Below are 7,926 nucleotides of genomic sequence, written 5' to 3'. Positions count from 1 at the left end.
GTCATGTAATATCGGAAAAGGACTAGAAACTACATTTCCCACCAGCCACTGCACCACGTCACATGTCTCATTCACCTGTTTCACGTTTAGCTCATAGTGTACAAAAACAATGTAAATTATCTTTGGGCCTTATAGTAAAGTGTTACCAAGTTCTTTAAAATCAGTCAACCAACCAACCAACATAAAATGTCTTAAGGTGTTGGGTCACCACAAGCCACCAGAACAGCTTCAGTGTTCCTTGGCATAGAGTCTACAAGTCTAGAACTGTACTAGAGAAATAAACACCATTCATCTAAGAGATAATCACTCAGTTGGTGTTTTCATGATGGTGATTGAGAGTGCTGTCTAACACATCACTCCAAAATCTCCCACTCAGAATAACTTTGTATGATTTGCATACAAATGGGGACAAGTGGACATAAACTGTATATATGGCTCTTCCTGAAAAAGAAGACCACATAATGATAAAATATCGAAACACAAAATTAAGATTTTTTTTTTGTATAAATTAACTTGAGCGATCACCTCCAGGGGTTTTTATCATTAGTAATTTTTTTCTTGCTATGAAACCATCTAAGAGCATTCCAGCTCTTGGCAGTGCTGATACCTTGTGCCTTAAGAAACATTCTAGTGCTCACATTTCTCCCTGAACAAGTTTTTCCAGAATGAAGCGTCTCAGACAAGATCTAGCCCTCACTGCTGCTCTAGATGCCTGGTGAGCTACAGTAAAACTAAAAAAAATCTGTGCCTCTGTGTCTTCTTCTCAAAAGTAAAAGCAAAGAGTTCAGTCAGTGCAGGCAGCTCTGCAGACCTAATGTTGTCTCCTCTAGCAGTAGAGATCATAAGTATAAGTTTAGTGAGCAGTAGTTTGAGTTTTCTCTGTACGTTATCAGTCAGTTAAAGTTGAATTTGGTGAGAGGAGGCTTTTTCCTTCATTACAATTCTTCTCCATGCTTGCATGTATAGCCTGTTCTGTACTGACTCAGTAATGGACAACAATAAGATGCAGTGCAGGCCTTAAGTATCCTGTGGCTGTTTTCATTAAAGACTAGATGTCAGCAATACATCTACTGCACTGACTAGTACAAAAAAGTCATGAAAAACACAGTATGTGTATGTTAAATATAGATATATATTAAATATAATAAAGTAGTATGCAGTGGGGGAAATAAGTATTGGACGCGTCAACATTTTTTTCAGTAAATATATTTCCAATGAGGTTATTCACATGAAATTTTCACCAGACATCAGTATTAACTTAAGAAATCCGGAAATATAAAGAATTCACAACATTAAAGTCCGTAAATAAAGTTATGTGTAATAAAGTGGAATGACACGCTAAGAAAAAGCAGTTCTCCAAGGCAAGGTAAGGCAAGGAACCAGCTGAAATCACTAAGTAATTATACCCCCTATCTGTGCAAATTAATATCAGCTGGGTTACTAAATTGATGGTCTATAATTATGCTTTTTGTTACCAACGTGTCACACAAGATACATCTCATGATGGGTAAAAGCAAAGAGCCCTTCCAAGACCTTCGCAACCTTATTGTTGCAAAACATATTGATGGAATCAGATACAGATGTATTTCAAACTTCTGAATCTTCCAGTAAGCACCATTGGGGCCATTATCCGCAAGGGGAAGCAACATCACTCCGTCATCAGCCGGCCACGCACAGGAGCTCCTCGCAAGATTTCTGACCAGGGAGTCAGAAGAATAGTCAGAAGAGTAGCCCAAGAGCCAAGGACCACTCAGAAAGAGCTCCAGAAACACTTGGAGGCAGCAGGTGCCATCGTCACAGAGGAAACAATAGGCAATGCACTCCACTGCTCATGCTCACGCCGCAAGAAAAGGTATGTCAAAGCTTATATACAGTTTGCTAGAACTCAATTGGAAAAGCCTATGAAATACTGGGAGAGTGTAGTCAGGTCAGATGAGGGCAAAATGTAACTTTTTGGCTGTCATACTACACACCCTGTTTGGAGAACTGGCACTGCACGTCACCCTAAAAACATTATACCAATAGTGAAGTTTGGAGGTGGAAGCACCATGGTGTGGGGCTGTTTTTCATCACATGGTACTGGCAGACCATGTAATTGAAGGAACAACGAATGGAGCCCTTTACCAGGAGATTCTTGAGAATAATCTGCTGCCATCCACCAGGATGATAAAGATGAGACGTGGGTGGACCTTGAGACAATATGTTTAGAAGAATGGGCCAAAATCACACCTGAATACTGCGGCCAATTAATTTCTTCATACAGGAAGCATCTTGAAGCTGTCATTACAAACAAAGCCTTCTTTGTTTTATTAAATATTTAAAGTATTAAATAAATTTCAGTTAGCGTGTTCAATACTTTTTTCCTGTGTTATTCCTCCTTATTATACATAACTTCATTTATGGACTTTAATGTTTGGATTTCTTTATATGTGTGGATTTCTTGAGTTAATACCAAAGTCTAGTGAAAATTTCATGTGAATAGCCTCAATAGAAATATATTTACTGAAAACAATGTTGACGCGTTCAATACTTATTTCCCCCACTGTATGTGAGTCTATATTAGATACAGCAAATAAGATATGAGAGCTCACAGGCTTAACCATAGAATCAAGAGACAGTAATTGAACCCCTTTATGCTCCACTTTCTCCATGGTGTGTTAATAAGGTTAAATATAGATTTCTCTGCATGTAGCAACCTAAATAGGTTTGAGCTTACGTTTGTTTCTGGATCAGAACATATTATGCATGAGTGTAAACTCTGCCCTCATTCATATTCATAACACAGAGACAGCATTAAAGTTTCAGTAACATATGCACACCAAAATGAATCTTCACACAACCTTTACAAACCACAAGCCTGTATAGATTAACAAAAAAGCCACAGTTGTCAGATTTTCAGCTGCAAAAAGAGAAAAAATTTTAAGTCAAAGATTGGGCACACTGTGCATGTAATATTTATCATGTTTTAGCTATTTGCTTCTCGAGTCTCTGTGTGTTGTGTGTGTCCTGTTGAATTCTTGATTCTCGATAACAGCAGCTCTTGACAGTAGTTCTCTCAGTAATTCAAAGCACACATTTATATTAATGAGCCTGTTCTGGTGCATTATCATTTCTATAGTAACAGCTCAATCATGGAGAATTATATAACGGATACTTTACATATTCTAAACCTAATAGTAAACAAATAAAAAAAAATTATTGTTATTTAACAAACAAGAATGTATAATCATTTATTTGGTGACTCTTTTTATTTAACAATTTTTGGAAGGAGTCTCCAGTGTCAGCACTCTGCAACAGTTAGAGGTTAAATCTGTTTCTTTAAGTATTCCATCACAGGAAAGTCTTCAGGACAGAGGACTTTGCATTTTCCAGATTCTCAGTAATACAACAAGCTGCATAACTTCAGGAGATAGAAATGTACAACATGGCATTCATTAATGGATTGGAAAATTGTCATTGATGTGGTATAAGAGGAATAAAAACACTTGTGGTTATTAGAAAATAATCAACTTTGGGGGTGGTAACAGTAACCCAGTGTCACATCAGGCAGCATCACACCACCACATTGTTGATTATTTTTATATGAAAGCATGCCCCATTGTGTTTTATTCCTTACATACAGTATCATAAACTGCTAACAAATGCCTGAGATTAGAAGGGTTTGCATTGTACAACAACATCATTATTTAATGTCAAATTAATAATAATACAAAAACTGTATCGAATTATTTAATGACTCAAAGATATAAAAAGATAAACACTGACAAAAAAATATTTTAATGATATGTTAAGTAAGTTAAACATCCTTATCATATCATAGATAGATGATGTATAATTCTTATGCTGTGTTTACATTAAAACAAACTGAATATTCCATGTGTTTCAGTTCACAAGTTCAGTTTTTTTGTCTTTCTGTAAAAGTAATGATTGATTAATTTTTTTTTAGAAAATATTTATGGTGGGGGCGCACGGTGGCTTAGTGGTTAGAACGTTCGCCTCACACCTCCAGGGTTGGGGGTTCGATTTCCACCATGGCCCTGTGTGTGTGGAGTTTGCATGTTCTCCCCGTGCTGCGGGGGTTTCCTCCGGGTACTCCGGTTTCCTCCCCCAGTCCAAAGACATGCATGCTAGGCTGATTGGCATGTCTAAAGTGTCTGTAGTGTATGAATGGGTGTGTGAGTGTGTATGTGATTGTTCCCTGCGATGGACTGGCACCCTGTCCAGGGTGTACCCCGCCTTGTGCTCCCTGGGATAGGCTCCAGGTTCCCCTGTGACAAGCGGTATAGAAGATGGATGGATATTTATGGTAAACAGCCTTTAGCCTAAGCCCAGAGATCTACAGTGAATCAATTGAAATAGTTAATGTATTGGCATGTCACACTAATTCAATAATAATATATTAATATTTAACTAATGCTTCATTAATGATAAATTAATACATGTACTAATGACATGAATTTTTAGTTAACAAAATGATGTTAGAAAAGTCATCTTCCATGAGCTACTTTGTATTATTTCTCATGCATTGGCTTGACTAGATAAAAGTATGCTAACATTATTTAACAAAGCTAACAAGCTAGCGAACCAATGGTAATGGTACTTGAGAAGGTCCTTTGAAGAATATGTTGATTTGAGATGACAAGCTGATGTTCTGTTCTTTAAAATATAAGATGCTCTGTCACACACTTCACACTGTACTGGATTGACAAGTAACACTACACTTTACACTGGCACTTTATTATTATTGATACTTTACATTACTTGTCATTACTTGTATTACATTCTTTTTTTTAATATTGTGAATTGCATGTTATCTCTTTTTTTCATATTGTGTACAATTCTGTTGTGTATTGTATTGTCTTGTATTATATTGTTTCTTATGCCTTTTTACCCTGTTTTTCTTGAGATGAATGGACAAAATAAGTATTCTATTGTACCAAGTACAGATGACAAAAAAAGTCTTGAATCTTGAATCAGTCATCTTCAGAAACCTCTCAGGAGCACTGGATATGAGTTGGAAATATTTATTTTGACAATTACCTGTTTTACTAAATGCTTTTCACCTGGCTGATTTTATTTTAAATATATTTTTAATGTATTTTAGACATTTGAAAACAGTAGAATAGTTTATGGAATAAAACATGTGCTCATGTTTCAGTGTTTATGTATGTGTTTGGGAGAGTTCAGTAATTATTTTTGTCCCAGCACAGCCCAATATTTTGACCTTTACAGTCTTACTGCAGTGTTATGCCTGTGGGCCACAGAGACTCTCTCTCTCTCTCTCTCTCTCTCACTCTCTCTCTCTCTCTCTCTCTCTCTCTCTCTCACACACACACACACACACACACTGCAGATGTGCATACCTGCATTGTCACTGATTGTGTTATCGTGCTTACTGTAAATACTGCATGTCTTATGCAAACTGCACTAAGTGAAGCATGGATTGTGCTTAGGCACTGAGGAAATACAACCCCAATTCTGAAAAAGTTGGGACAGTATGGAAAATGCTAATAAAAACAAAGAGGAGTGATTTGTAAATGTACTTTGACTTGTATTTAAACAAAAAACATATAAAGACAAGGTATTTGATGTTTTACCTAATCATCTGCATAGTTTTTTGAAGATAAACTTTATTTTGAAATTGATGCATGCAACATGTTCTAAAAAAAAAAAAAAAAAAAAAGTTGGGACAGAGGCAACTGAGGACTAATATCTATGTGACAAGTTGAAATAAAAGATGATGTGAAACAAGTGAGGCAATCATCTAATCATAGTATATAAGGAGCCTCCAAAAAAGGCCTAGTCCTTCAAGAGCAAGGATGGGTCGAGGTTCGCCAATCTGCCAACAGATGCGTCAGCGAATAATCCAACACTTTGAGAACAACATTCCCCAAAGACAAACCAGTAGGATTTTGGGCATTACACCTTCTACAGTGCACAATATAATTAAAAGATTCAAGGAACACGTTCAAATCTCGGTGCATAAAGGGCAAGGCCGAAAACCAGTTCTGAATGCAAGTGATCTCTGATCCCTCAGACGGATCAGAGATCCCTCTTAAAAACCATCATGAATCTGTAATAGATATCCTGACATGGGCTCGGGAATACTTTGGGAAACCTTTGTCAGATAACACCATTTGCCGCTGCATCCACAGATGCAAGTTAAGGCTTTACTATGAAAAGCAGAAGCCATACATCAACACTGTCTAGAAGTACTGCCAACTTCTCTGGGCTTGGTCTCATCTGAGATGAACAGTAGCACAGTGCAATCATGTTTTGTTGTTCGACGAGTCAACATTTCAAATAGTTTTTGGAAAAACAGCCGTCGTGTTCTTCGGGCCAAAGAGGAAAAGGAGCATCCAAGCTGTTATCAGCGTCAAGTCCAAAAGCCAGCATCTGCCATGGTATAGGGGTGTGTCAGTGCCCATGGCATGGGTAACTTGCACATCTGTGAGTACACCATTAATGCAGAAAGATATGTACACATTTTGGAGCAACATATGCTAGCATGGCCTGCCTGCAGTCCTGACCTGTCTCTGATTGAGAATGTGTGGCGCATTATGAAGTGCAAAATAAGGCAATGAAGGCCCTGTACAGTTGCGCAGCTGAAGAAATGCATAATGGATGAATGGGGAAATTTCCGCTTGCTAAACTTAACCAAATGGTGTCTTCAGTGCCCAAACACTTAATAAGGGTTATTAAAAGAAAAGGTAATTTTAAACAGTGGTAAACACTCGACTGTTCCACCTTTTTTGGAGTGTGTTGCAGTCATCAGATTTGAAATGAGTGTATATTTTCAAAAATAAATTAAATTCACAAAGTAAAACATTAAATAATGTGATAATAATGTCTTTTCAGTATAGTAGAGGGTGAACTGAAATTTCAAATGACTCTTTTTGTTTGTTTTTTGCATTTTCCATACTGTCCCAACTTTTTTTGGAATGGGTTTTGTAAGTTGGAAATGAGAACTGAGAGCCTGTACAGAAGCCATATATGCTGGAGGTAAATTAGTAGCTGTTTAATCAATGAGTGTCACTTTGAGTGTGACTCTGCTGTTTTTGTTAGAATCTTTTGAAAGCAGAGCTTATGTAATACCCTTTGCACTCCTATTTATTCATGTAGCTACAAATATGATAGCGCTCTCTTGTTCCCCATCCCAATTTCTTTCTTTTCCTTTTTTTCTGCACTTGTTAAATCTAGCAATAGCTACAACAGTGAATGTAAATTAGTGCCTCTAGTTCAACAACATGCTTCATTGTACTTTGGCTGTACTTCTGGCCTCTCATTAGAAATAAATGGCAGACTTAAGACATTAACAATTCAGTCATTCATATACTGTATGGCCTTGGCAATCTCTCTCTCTCTCTCTCACTTATTATAAAACATGCAAACATTGTGAAACTGTGAAACATTTTGCTAAAATGTCTCACCCTTAGGCCTTTTGTGCTTTCTCTGTCTTTTAGTAGTCTACAGTAAATGCTTTTTTTGCACAAAGAAGTGCACAGTGCAGTAATATGCCATTGCATGTGTCACACCACATGGAATGACGCATTCAAATATCCAATATGTGGTATTTGCAAGATAAGGTCATCCTAATCTGCTGATAATAGGACGTTCAGATATTTGTGTCTAGTTATGTTAAATAAAGTAAATGTCTCAGTGTGGCCTGTTGTATAAAATGCAAAAACACATTAAAGAAGGATCATTTGAATTCAATTGTCAGGAAAGCAAATAATAAATTATTATCCATCCATATTCCATACCTCTTATCCTACATGGGGTCTTGGATACCAGGGGCCTCTGGGCACAGGGTGCCAACCCAATTCAGGGCACAACTGTGGGATTTGAGCCCCAACCACAGAGGTACAGGGCAAATGTGCTAACCACTAAGCCAAGGTGCCCCCAACACCACCACCACCACCACCA

The sequence above is a fragment of the Ictalurus furcatus genome, chromosome 5, assembly GCF_023375685.1.
Source record: "Ictalurus furcatus strain D&B chromosome 5, Billie_1.0, whole genome shotgun sequence".
In the NCBI taxonomy this organism is placed as follows: Eukaryota; Metazoa; Chordata; class Actinopteri; order Siluriformes; family Ictaluridae; genus Ictalurus; species Ictalurus furcatus.
Note: the sequence above shows the minus strand (reverse complement) of the source record.